Source organism: Vulpes lagopus, chromosome 14, assembly GCF_018345385.1.
Source record: "Vulpes lagopus strain Blue_001 chromosome 14, ASM1834538v1, whole genome shotgun sequence".
NCBI lineage: Eukaryota > Metazoa > Chordata > Mammalia > Carnivora > Canidae > Vulpes > Vulpes lagopus.
The window spans coordinates 25,272,912-25,285,759 of NC_054837.1; the positions used below are offsets into that span (position 1 = coordinate 25,272,912).

Below are 12,848 nucleotides of genomic sequence, written 5' to 3' on the forward strand. Positions count from 1 at the left end.
AAGACCCACATCCCATGGGGTTGTTGAAGACATGAATGAGCCAAGACACTCAGCATGGCTCCTAGAGCACCAGTGACTGGGATTTGTTGTTACTCTCAGGATTATTATTAATGGTACTAATAGTCATATTATTAGTGGTAATTCCAGGGGAGGACACCAAGGCACTAAATGGTAAGGTGACTTGCTTCAGACAAACCTGCCCAGCTTCCATGTCAATAATGGGCTTTAGAGACCCAAAGAGTGGGATTTTAAGTCTTCCCCATAAATAAGGGGGCGGTAAGCAATCTCTTGGCTCTGCAGACAATTTCCTAGCTGAGGATAAGCCAGTAAGATATTTACGATGCAGCCTCAATAGAAGGATATTGTTCTGGGTGGACCGAACATCTAAAATGCTTCCACTGTTTTTTTTGTCCCGGGCCGTCTTTTTCATAAAGAAAGATCTTACTGCCTTCACATAGGGGCCACTGGGATCATTCCAGGTGGTAGCATGGCCCTGCAAAAACCCCAGGAGAGTATTTCCAGCGAGTAAAGACTTCGGAAGGAGCAAGATGAATTATCTACTCTGGTTTGGAAAAAAAAAAAAAAGGAGAGGAAAACATAAAAATGGAATCAAGGTTAATGAGCAAAATGAGCCAAGGGGCTCTGGGCGATGCAGTCATAAGAGAAGCTGCAGAGTTTGCTGTCACTGGAGTACCTACTATGTGCTGTGTGCTTATGGGTGCTTGATTTTCATTTTCCTGTTTGCTCCTTAAAACATCCCAGTTGGAGGGCACCTGGGTGGCTCAGTTGTTGAGTATCTACCTTTGGCTCAGATTGTGATCCCGGGGTCCTGGGATCAAGTCCTGCATGGGGCTCTCCACAGGGAGCTTGTTTCTCTCTCTGCCTATGTCTCTACCTCTCTCTGTGTGTCTCTCATGAATAAATAAATAAAATCTTTTAAAAATACCCTCAAAACAAAAAACAAAAACATCCTGGTTGGAAAGATAGTGATTTTTTTTCTTCTGTTACAGATAAGCACAGTCAGAACTGGGGAAGTAAAGTCTTTCTTTACTTCCACTGAGCCCTGGATTCCAGTTCCAGCTGGGCTGGCTGCTCTCAAAGCCCCCATGTTGTGTCAGACTCCCAGGCTGGGATAACGAAGGTGGGACAGGGGGATCCACCCTGGAGGAGAAAGGCCTGTCTGGCCTCGTGGCAAGGGGTGGTTGTGTGTTGGGCTGATCCTGAGGTGCTGGTTCCCTTGCTAGCAGGAGAAATTCCGGCCTCTGCAATGGGGCTCTCCTTCCTTGCCAAGAGCCAGAGGCCGGAGCCCTGCTTGCCGCTCCCGCCCCCCCACCCCAAGCCCCTGGTCCCTTCCAAGGGTGGAGAAGCCTTTGAAGTGAGCAGTGACGCCGTGGAAGGCAAGGCGTCAGGGATCTGTGGAAGGGGTGAACCCGGGGCCAGCAGATAAGCAACTTAAACAACCGTGAGCGCCCTCCCCGGCACAGAAGGAGGAATTTCCGACAGTGGGTTCTCGCCTGGGTTTTGCTTAGTCTAGTTTTTGGAGCTGTGAAGGATGAGGTTCTCCAACCCAGCTAAGCTGGAGACGAAGGGAGCCTGAGCTCAGCATTTGGTTTCCACCCGCTTCCTGCAGAGCTGGATCTCCGGGCATTTTTGTCATCCTCCAGGGTTGGCTGGGACTTCTTCTTTCCTTGCCTCCAGATCGAATGCATCCACCCGGGGCTCACAGAGCTCTGGAAGGTGTGTTGGGTGTGAATGTGCATTTTTCTCTTGAGAGTGTTTGTCACTTGTAGCAGAGTCTCTGGGATCCCTTCCTGAAAAGAGTAAAAGTTTTCATAATAAATGCATGAAAAAATGCAAGCAGTTACCAAGTAGGTAGAGAGTGTAAACTATCTTTTTTTGTTACTAATATTCATCTTTTGCCTTATGTGTAGTCTCCCCCAGAAGTAGATAAGAATCTGAGTACCAGTTTTTTGTTTGTTTGTTTTGTTCTGCTTTTGGAGGTGGTCCCACTGGTAAGCGCCAGTGAGGGTGTTGAGAAATTGGTAAGAAAGTAGCCAGTATGGAATGTGTTAATGAGCAGGTTACTGCTGGAGAAACTGAGGCTCAGTCCTCCTGAGAACCTCTGAGAGACAAAACAGAATGTGCTGTGCAGTTGTCCACCTGAGGACAAAAGTTGGAGTATGTACCCTCCAAATCCCATCTGTCACTCTCTGAGGGCTACCTCAGGAGGTTCCACCTCCTACAACTGCCGGTCCACCCTGTGAGCCAAGGCCAGGGGAAGCTCTTAGGTGCTAGGAATCCATCTGAATACATGGGAAGAATGTGTGCTGAGAGCATCTGGGTTAACTCCTTACGGGATCTACTGCATCCATAAATTCCCATTTCCTTGTTTCATCACTGAGTGCAATTTCTCCCTGTGGGAGACAAAGTTCTAAGGATGACAACCTTGGGTTTTGCAGTAAATTAAGAACAGGGCTCATGTAATATTTATAATATAAGTATTTACATAAATACGGCCAGCTTATAGGTGAGCTTCTGGGCCCCAGCATCATAAAACATTTCATTGCATTGAAAATGAATATGTGTGAATGTGGCAGATGTACTACAGGAAATGTGAAATTAAGGAACATTAGAGTCAAATGAAATTTCTATAGCTAGCCCAAAGGTTAAGAGCCAGGGTCAGGACTCAGATAGTTCAAGTCCTACATCTGGCATCAAGGACTGTATGACCTCCAACAAGCTGTTTAACCTCTAAGCTTTAGTTTTTTGTCTTTCTTCCTTCTTGTCAAATGATTACTCGTTTTGAATGTTTTCAACCTATCAAATGATATAAATATTGCCCACAGCTGTCGTGAGAATTAGATGAGGCAGTGCACACAGACAGTAGTTATTGACTGTATTGTTTGCTTAGAATCCTTCCTTCTTCTCCACCCTTGCTGTGGTTTACCGTTTTGGGGATATACATCCTTATTCCCTTGACTATGGGTCTGGCCACGCAGCTTACTTTGGCCAAAGGAGGTAACATGTGCTCTATCCGAGACCTCATGTATAGGTTTATATACAGTTTTGATTTCTTCTTATTTGCTCCTGCCTGGAACCATGAGAATAGCAACCCTTGGGTAGTTGATGAAGCTTTAACTGGGGTCCCAGAGTTATAGACACAAAGAACAGAATTGAATTCAACCCACAGCCTGAAGCAAAGGACAGGAGCTCACCACAGGCCAGTAAGTGAGAAAGAATGTTATTTGTGTAAGCCAGATTTGGGGGTGGGGGGTTGTTCATTATGCAACATCATCCCAATATGAGCTGACTGTTACATAACGTGGAACATTTAGCATAAGATCCAACGCATTGTAAGTAGATAAATATCTATTGCTATTACTGTTATTGCTTTCATTGCTACTATTAGAAAAAGGGGTTTGTTAGGCAAATACATCTGGCATACTGTGTGTGATACTTCCCCCTCCCCTTCCCATGGAAGAGGTGGAAATAGCATTAGCATATGAAAGGCTCTGACAAATCCTGTAGTTAAAAAAAAATCTTGGAAAATGTTTCTGTAACAAACATGCATTTACATTCTTCAGAGCATTTGGGGACATTTCAACATGCAGGCTTCACGTTCCAGGTCAGAAATTGCTCACTCTCCATCACTTATCCAACGGGGCGTGAGGAGCCTCACAGCCTACTGGCTACAGCAGCTGTTCACACTTTCCAGCATCCTGTTAGCCAGTGAGGGGATCCCCTTCTTTCTTACTGCTGTTCTCAGGCTGAAGATCTGCCAGCCACACATGTTCCTGGCAAGGAGGAGGGATGGATGCGCTATAACACTCAGAGCTATCATTTCATGTGTTCTTGTCACGTACTAAGAATTTTACACATTCCATTCCCCCACAGCTCTATGAGGCGAGAATTTTGTCAGCCTCACTTTATGGAAGAGGAAACTGAGGTGCAGAGAAATCGAATAGACTTGCCAAAGGCTACGCAGCTAATAATGATGGCACCTGCGTGCAGATGCAGATCTGTCTGTTGCTAACTGGCTGTAAGCGTTCAATGATATTGCCTGTTGCCAGAGAAGACTGAAGGCATATGCTTCATTAGCCTTCTTCCATCCTGCCACATGAAGGGGATGGGCAGTAGTGAAACCAAACTGCCTAGGAGTGTGCCAGGACCTAAAGTAGTCGGGCATGAGGTACATCAGCATGAGGAAGGAACCTGTCGTGGGATCCATAGAATCAACAGTACGCTGCCCAAGATGGCCTAGCCAGCTAGGGTCCATGTGGAGACTAGAACCCAGGTCTTCTGACTCCCAATCAGTACTTAACTGAGGCAGGGCTGATAACCATTTTCTTTTTATTCTCTAGGAAAAGTCTTCCGGTTTCTGGAAGCAGCATTATGCTGCTTCGAAAAGAAATGGTAGTTGGAAGCACTCCATGCAGATAGGAGGGTTAAATGGGATAGATATAAGCAGCAGTTATTGAGGGGAGCTTCCAGAGAGTTCTTGTCCTTCTTTCTTGTCCATCTTTCTTTTCTCCCTCTTCCTGCTATGATGGCGGAGCTGCAGTGGCCACCTGTGATCATGGCTGCAACTGTGAGGATGAAAAATAGTGCCAAGGATCGGAGAGCAGAAAGACACGAGTCAGAGGGACTGGTGATGTCACAGGATCACCCATTAGCCCTGGTTGCTTAGCTCCAGGAGGGTGCAACTCACGGATTATGCTGCGAGTGGTGGTCCTTGTGCTAACATGACCCGGTGGCCCTAGCTGCCCCTGGAGTATTTTTATATGAGACAAGATAAATCTCTATCTTGCTTATTCTAGGTTTCTTTGACTAAGGGCAGAATGCAATCCAACTGGATATGTTATTCGGCTAGGTCTATATGGCAGGAGTCCGCTCTCTACCCTGCTCCCCCTAAGCAGCTGAGCTGCATAGACTCCATCAGTGGACTCCTTGTCTCTGGCTTCTGGCTGGATTCAGACAATGGGAGACACCAGTAGGAGATGCAAGGGATGGTGGGCCATGCAGTCGGGGTCTTTCTTCCCCGGGCTCCTTCCCGGTGAGGTGGTCTAAGACTGGCGGTGTCTGGACCAAAGCCCCAGCATTCATCAGGAGACGTCCCCTTTTGATTTCTCTTTGGGCTCTGATATTCCCTCCTTTTGCTCCTTCAGGACTGGTGATAGTGACAGCTTCCCGATGTCACTAGTCCCTGGGTGCTTTCCACCCCTCACTGGTTTCCTTAATCCTGCCTCATCTTTATAAATAACCCATTTGGTAAACTGTCCATTGCCCCATATGAGTGTTTCCTGCCTGGGAATGTCATAGGAACGCTGACTGCTACAGAGTCCCAACCCATCCTGCCTGGGGACTTCCCTTCCCCTTCTCTGGCAGTTTCTCTCTCCAGGTAGATGTTCCGTCTCCTGTCCCTGCTCCACCACGATCCTAGAACCTTTTCTACTCCTTTACACTGCCCGGATTCATTGTTATTATTTTCAACACCAGCCTTCAGTGCATGTTTACTACATGACAGGCACCATATAGGGCACTTTATGACATTATCTTGTTTAATCCCTGCAACAACCTGATGATGCGGGTTCTATAGCCACCCTGTAGATGGGCAGATGGATAGGTGATTATTTACCCACTGTCACAGCTGAGGGAGTGGGATAGTTGGGATTCGAACCCAGGGTCATCCAACTTTAATCCTGGTGTTAATGCTTGACATGATGCTATCTCCTCTCTGGTTTGAATACAAATAGAGCTGTGACCATAGTTGTCATGGTTAGCTCATATGCCTTAGGACATTCCCAGAAGAGGGTGTCACATGTTCAAGTGTGTGTAGGAGACCAGTAACATTTCCTAAGGGTGCAGAGGAGAACTGTTGCCTCTTTTACCCCAAATTGTGAATCTGAATCTGCCAACAGGCTCAGTTTTTTTTTTTCTTAAAGATGTTACTTATTTATTCATGAGGGAAACACAGAGAGAGGCAGAGCCATAGGTAGAGGGAGAAGCAGGCTCACTGTGGGGAGCCCGATGTGGAACTCGATCCCAGGACCCCAGGATCATGGCCTGAGCCAAAGGCAGATACTCAACCACTGAGTCACCCAGGCGTCCCAACAAAACTCACCTTTAAGCACACACTCTCTCATCTGCACACTCAAATGTGTTCACACTCACACACGCAAACATGTTCATTCACGCACACACACTCATGCACACCCTTCCATGTCTGAGCAGCCCCAGAGTCTCCCTTGGGCACCATCGGCAGAGGAAGACACCCAAGCTCAATTCTGTGGCAGGTGAGAACATTTCTGCTCAAGGCTCTTTTTGACTTATGACTTAAAAATAACCTCACCGGCTTTAGGCACCTTGGCTTCACCAGTCTCTCCCAAATTCACATCTGACGAGTTCCAAAGAAAACTTCACCAGTGCTCAGGGAAGCCAAAACACCTGCTTTGTCAACAGCAGAGCCAACAGAGACGTCCCCAGGGTAGTTTTCTTGCAAGTGTTGTGTCTGAGACCTGGGCCGGCACCTGCCTGAGTCCCAGGTAAGTATGCAGAGTTGAGGTGTGTGGTATGATGGGTCCTTTCTCTTTCCTCTAACCTGGCTGGGTGTCAGAAAAATGAACCTATTAGCATCAACAATGTATAGTGTAGGACCAAGGAAGGGCTCAGAATCCAACGGGCAAGACAGAGTCCATATAGCTTCAAAACCCGGGCTTTTTTTTTTTTTTTTAAGATTTTATTTATTCACGAGAGACACACCCCTCACTGGTTGTGACACACTCCCTTGTGGGGAGCCCGATGTGGGACTTGAGCCCAGGACTCCAGGATCACAACCTGAGCCAAAGGCAGACGCTCAACCATTGAGCCACCCAGGTGCCCCCAAAACCCAGGTTTTGAATTAGATCTGCCTAGAATCAATGCTGGCACTAAAACTGCACCCCCCCCCCCCCAACCCCTGGCATGCAACTTACCTGTCAACGTCTCAATTTATTGACCAATTCATGGTAATTGCATCTTCTCATAGTTTCTGTGGGCATGAACTGAGATAATGCACATAAAAAGTTGAGCCTGGTGTCTGCCACAGAGCAAGTTCTTATAGGAAAAGAGGAATTTATTTCCAAAAGAAAACAGACAAGACAGGAACTCAAAATCCTAAGCACAGACTGCACATGGCTTTCATCTCTCAGAGACCTTGAGATAGCCACGAGAGATGGTGAAGCTCAGTGCACAGCGGCTCTGCGAGCTCTGCCCATGTGTCCCCGAGAAGCCGCTGTGGGTGTGGGAACCCCGGGCCTCCAGCTGTTTACTTGGGATGATAGAGGTCAGGAAGTCTGTGCTCAGGCACCGCGTTGCCGGATCTCGCAGCACCCGGGCTTAGCAATGGCCCACTGGGAAGGACGGTTTATTGCCTTAGCTCGTATTTGGTCTGTTGGAATCAAACTGGTGAATCTCTGTTCGAGTTGTTTGCATCCACATTGTTTGAATCTCTGCTGGTGGGTAGATAAGGGAACAGGGGTGAGTCACTTCCCCTGTCTGTACCCCAGTTTCTTTATCTGTAAAATAAGCATGACACTCTTTGCCTGACAGGGTAAAATGCCTAGCACAGTGTCTGGCATATAATGCATGCTCAATGAGTAGGTCCCATTCATATAAAAGTGGCTTTGGATTACAGGACAAACTTGAAGAAGGTGCTTGTATATCATAAAGATTCTCTCAGGGCGCCGGGTTGGCTTGGTCGGTTAAGTCAACTCTTGATTTTGGCTTAGGTCATGATCTCAGGGTTGTGGGATTGAGCCCTGTGTTGGGCTGCATGCTGGGTATGGAGCCTGCTTAAAATTCTCTCTCTCTCTCTCTCTCTCTCTCTCTCTCTCTCTCTCTTTGTGCCTCTCCCACCCCTACGTGCTCTCTCTCTCTTTCTCTTCTTAAGAGACATAGGCAGAGGGAGAAGCAGGCTCCATGCAGGAAGCCCAGTTTTTTAAGAGAGAGAGAAAGCTTCTCTCTGAAAGTCTGAAGAAGTACAGTCTGTGGATTTTGTTAGAGGTCTCCAAACTTACACTTTTAATTATATATTCCCATCCATCTAAAAAAGTGAGGATGGAATGAATATATATGTGTGTATATATATATATATATATATATATATATATATATATATATATATATAGCCAAGGTCTCAGACACAACAGTTCCAGAAAAACACACCCGGGGGACATCTCCATTGGCCCCACTGTTGACAAAGCACGTGTTCTGGCTTCCCTGGGCGCTGGTGAAGTTTTCTTTGGAACCCGTCAGATGTGAATTTGGGGGAGACTGGCCGAGCCAAGGTACCTAAAGCCAATGAGGTTATTTTTAAGTCGTAAGTAAAAAAGAGCCTTGAGCAGATATATATGTATGTATATCTCTATATATTCCATATACTATATAAAAATATATATCCGTACATATCCACATAGATATCATATACATACACATACACATATCCGTGTACTATTCAGTTAAATCTATTATAAATACTCTATGCGCAAAGATCAGAAATGAGAGGAGTGAGTATTAGCAGAAGTTCTGATGTGCTCCCCCTCAATCCCAGAGGATGATTCCACACACCCCACTCTGTACACCACAATCTAGGTCCCTGCTGTTCCAAGTGTGCTTCCTGGCCCAGCAGCGCCAGCAGTCACTGCATCTGGGCCTGTTGGGCACGCAGAACATCAGAGCTCAGCCCACACCTGCTGAATGAGCATCTGCATTCTAACAGGACGCCCAGAGCACTGAGTGCGCCCTCAAGTTTGGGAGCCACTGATCTCAGGAACAGAACTGGGGGGACATCCCTCAATCCTCACTTTCCTTCTCGTACCTGCTTATTAGCCGAGTTCGAGTGATCTCCTTGGATTGTCTTTGCCCAGCATCTGGGGAAGTAGCTGGGCCCCAGTGGCCCTGCACCAAGTGCTGTAGACCTGCCTCGGAATAGATCGCCCCAAGCCAGCCTTACTGAATGTTTTCCATTTAGCCTATATTTCGTGGTGCCAGCCAATTTGGAGTCATCCCCAAAGTAAGGGCTCCTGATCTCCATAGTTTGAAATGTGATTGCTGAGCAGTTCCATAAATCTGCTTCGAGAAGTCCCAGCAATTTTTTTTTTTTTTTGGAGGTAAAAAGCTAACAAAACTAATCCCTCGCTGTTCCTTGAAGTGGACTCAGATGGAAATAAAATCTTTCCACAAAGTGAGCTTTGGCCCCACTTCCTCATTTCAGGTCCAAAAATGACTTTCAGAGAGCATGTTAGCAAGAGCTCTGGCTGGAACTCGGGAAGGCAGGCCTGCGGCGGAGAGGTGGAGGGAGCTCCGTCACCAGCGAAGCACGCTAATGGGCCGGGCTGCACAAACATTAGTTTTTAATTCTCAGGGTAGAAGTAACTGTTAGAAAATTCATCAAACCCGAGAAGGGAACAGGCCTTGGTTTCTGCTGCCCTGGCACTGCCCAGAGCTCTGAGTGGACTTGAGTCTCCTCCAGTTATTTGGGTCACAGCCAATGCCAGGCCTTTGGTTACCAGCAGGGCTGGTGCACTTTATGGGAGTGGAAGGAGGGGAGTGGTGGCCAGACCATTCGCCCAGACTGAAGACTGTAAAATACCCACATTGAGACTCTGGTGGAAGGCAGGATGTGCCGGGCAGCACAATGGTAGAACGTGTCTGTTTCTTTCCTCCACTGAGTTTGCTCCTTTGGATGCCATGTTGGAAGCCAACAAGGGTGTTAAGGAAGTCAGATCATACAGGGGACCACTCACGCCTTAGGTGGCCAGTCACTTCTGATAGCAGACGGCTGACTACTGCAAACTACTGTTCCCAGTGTCCCCCGCCTCTGGCTAGGTTCAGCCAATGGGGGAGCCTCTTGTGGGAGGGACACTAGTGTATTGGAGGATGGGATGGTCGGAGAGGCTAAGCTCATTCTCCCATGCTCCACTCTGCTCTCTCTGACTCGAGGGGCCTCTCTGGGCAGTGGCTGTATTTCCTACATGGCTCTAGCTTTCTCAGTCCCTTTAAGGTCCTAACTCCCTGCCAGGGCAGCCCCAGCTACTGGGCTCTGGTGACACCATCTCCTCCCTCGTTGTCTCCTGGAGCTGAAGTGGCTTCCCATTCTTGCTGACCTCAGAGTTGTCTTCCATGCCTGTTTGACCTCACTGCTCTTCCAACACCTCTGTAACTATTGACCTATATTAAATCCCTTCTCTCATCAGACTCCCTGGCTGGGTGGCTTCGTCTTCCAGACTAGAAACTGACCAGGAAATATTTAAGATCTGTAGCAGCAGCTTGAATGATAGCAAGTGAGTAAGTACATAAGGAGCACTCCATCATTCAGTGACTCAGGCTAACCTAAACAATTTAGTGCAAGGACACAGGTTATTCCAGTGATTTGAAAGAAAAACTGAACAACATATGGAGAACAAACAGAAAGCAGGAAGCTTCCAATGTCTAGAGAGCAAGAACTAATAAGGAGGTATCCTGAGGGTATAGCCTTTGAGATGAATTGATTCCAACTGCTTTCCGTATGTGTCTCCTGCACATACAGCATAAGCTCGTTTAATCGTGCTTGCTTTATGGAGCTTTGCAGATCACGCGTTTGTTACAAATTGAAGGTTTGTGGCGACCCTGCATCAAGCGAGTCTAGTGGCGCCATGTTTCCGACAGCATTTGGTAGCTTTGAATCTCTGTGTCACATTTGGACAATTCTTGCAATATTTCAAACTTTTTCATTATCATCATATTTGGTGTGGTGATCAGTGATCGGTGATTATGACTCACTGAAGGCTCAGATGAAGGTTAGCATTTTTTAGCAAGAAAGTATTTTTTAATTAAAGTTGTGTCCTTTGTTTTTTAGGCAAAATGCTATCACACACTTAATAGATAAAGTATAAACATGACTTTTATACGCACTGGGAAACCAAAAAATTCACTTGACTCACTTTATTGTGATTTGCTTTATTGTTGTGGCCTGGAACCAAACCTACAATATCTCTGATGTTGGCCTACATTCATGGTTCAGGTTTTGGGAGGGAGAGGCTCTCATGGCTTTATCCTGGGTCCCAAGGCCACTGATTTCCCAGAAATCACAAGGCACTTCGACAGTCCAGGCAAAGCTGCAAAGATCTGGGAAAGGAGGTTGGGTTAGAGAGCAGTGCCATTTGTGGGGGAGGGGGAAGGCATACGCAGTCCTTAATTAATTTAATAATAAGAATGTCTTATATGAAAACACAAACCCAGAGCACTTTGAACATAGCAGGTGCTATTAGTGGACTATGTTGATTTGAGTGTCTACCTTCTTCTTTAGCAGGAACCTTGATTTTCCTTTGACTAATGTCTGTGTTAGATGGCTGACTTACCTCCAGTAACTGTTCTTTCCTTCCTCCACAGTAAAGAAACAAGTTAAGTCCATAAGAAATCAGTAGTTATGGAAAACAGAGAGAAAAGAAGAGCAAGAAAAATCGAGGGTGACAAGGTAGGGTCAAAGGCAGTTTCTTAAGAAGGCGAATTTGAGCAAAGATCTGAATGAATGAAGTGAATGAACCACCAAGTTATCTGGAGCAGATCATACCAGGCAGAGCAAACAGAAAGAACAAAGGCCCTGGGGCAGGAGCATGGTTTGCATGCTGGAGGAGTAGTAAAGGCTAGTATTCCTGGAGTGGAGGGAAGGATTGTGAAGATGGTGGGAGCCACGGAGGAGATGCCAGTATGAAGTAGCTCTCATGGAGGCTGAGGATTGTGATTAGGACTCTGGATTTTACTCTGAGTTGGAAGCCCCCAGAGGTTTTGAGTAGAAGAGGAATGGGATCAGATATATTTTTGATCAGATCCCTCAACTAGACAATGAGTGACTGTTAGAAGGTAAAAGAATGAATCGATATTCAAAGTTAAGCAAAAAGAGAATTAAGGAAGAGTTCAAGACAAGATTGGTAGGGTCACTCAAACCCATGCATGATTCATGGCCAATGTAGGGCATAGACAGGATTTACCCTGGGAAATCCGAGGTGGGAGCACATACTTCATCCTGAGGAGAGAAAGAAAGGTGTTATGCAGGACTTGGGGTCTGAGCAGGGCTTGAAGGATGAGGTGGACAACTCTAGCCCATGCCACCACAGGAATTCCTGCTTAAGCAGAGGGAGTGTTTGAGCCAGACAGGTCTACCAGTTAGTTTCAGCCCAACTAGGATTATTAATCCATCCAGCTGTCCCAGGTAGGAGAGTGATGGATGGCTCTTGGCTCCATCAGCATTGGCTGGGTCTCTGTGTCTTCCTCCGAAGGCTCCGGATTCCAGCCTCTCTCTGGCAGAGTCTGGACTTCTAAGTGGAAAGTGAGTGGTTGAGGTAGAGGGGTCTACACTGATGAATAAAACACACATGCCGTCTCCCCAAGGAGCTTACAGATAAGTAGGAGAGTGAGGTATTAAACAAGTCAAAAAGAGAAATCTATTATTACCCATAGTGGTGACTGTTATGGAAAACATGAGAGCCAGGAAGGGAAAGGGTAGAGGGAAGTCCTCTGGGGGCAAAGGGACATTTGGGTGGAGACCTGAAGAAACCTCAGGTTTTGTGCAAAATTGGAGGGAAAACCACTGGTAGCAGAGGGAACAGTGGCTGCTAAGAATTCAGGGCTAGAAAGACCCTCTTGGATTCAAGGAAAGAAAGGCAAGAAGGCAAGTAGGGGGAAACAGCAGGTGCAAAAGGAATTGTATGTGTACAACAAAGATTCTCCAGTTAGTCTTTATTTTACACTTATTTGCAGGAAAAGCCAAGAGGGATGCACAGGCAGGAACATGGAGTTTCTGGGGGGTATTTATTGCAAATGATGATTTCTTC

At 46.6% G+C, this 12,848-nt stretch overlaps 1 pseudogene; it reads left to right on the forward strand.

Annotated features, from left to right (window-relative positions):
* Positions 1 to 4,546: 4,546 nt before the first annotated feature.
* LOC121475328 overlaps positions 4,547 to 12,848 on the forward strand; it is a 111,756-nt pseudogene continuing 103,454 nt past the window's right edge.